Below are 704 nucleotides of genomic sequence, written 5' to 3'. Positions count from 1 at the left end.
GCTATTTCAAGTTCTCCATTAGCAGATTTTATCTTTATAGGGCCTTCAAGTTGAATTTTTCCATAGTATATTATATTTTTTCTATTAAAAACTTCTTTTAAAAGATTTTGTTTATTAAAATTTTCATTTGATTTGAGATTTAATTCCGTTTTTAGAACAGCCTGTTTTTCGTTATCTAATAAGGCAGATAATCTATAATAATCAGATTCTTCCGTTAATTCTAAACTTTCTAAATAATTCATAACTATGAGATTAAGATAAAGGCGTACCTTTCTGGAGAAAAACTTTCTTTATTTAGAATATTTTACATAAGATGTTTTTATCTCCAGAGGGGAGATTGTAGATACTGACTCCAGAGGGGAGTTTAGAATTGGTTTTTCCTAAGGGAATTCTTCTTCAAACTATAGAATCGCCTCGGCCGCTTCCTCCTTGCTCTCCTAGCATATGAGTACTCCTAGCCTCCTGCTTTCTATTGTCTGATGCCTTTTACAATTGCCTAAACAACCTATTTATAATGGTTGGGTCTGATGGACAATTCCCATCCTTACCCTTCTTATGACGTCATTGCTTACGTCATTGTTTATTATCTTGCACCAGCTACATCGTTGGTGCTCTATGACCTAAGCGCTTACGACACTATACAATAATGTTGAGAGATGCTTCAGATGTGCTATCCTCCTCTTTCATCATGTGACCTTCAGATG

The sequence above is a fragment of the Arachis duranensis genome, chromosome 5, assembly GCF_000817695.3.
Source record: "Arachis duranensis cultivar V14167 chromosome 5, aradu.V14167.gnm2.J7QH, whole genome shotgun sequence".
NCBI classification, from domain to species: Eukaryota; Viridiplantae; Streptophyta; class Magnoliopsida; order Fabales; family Fabaceae; genus Arachis; species Arachis duranensis.
Note: the sequence above shows the minus strand (reverse complement) of the source record.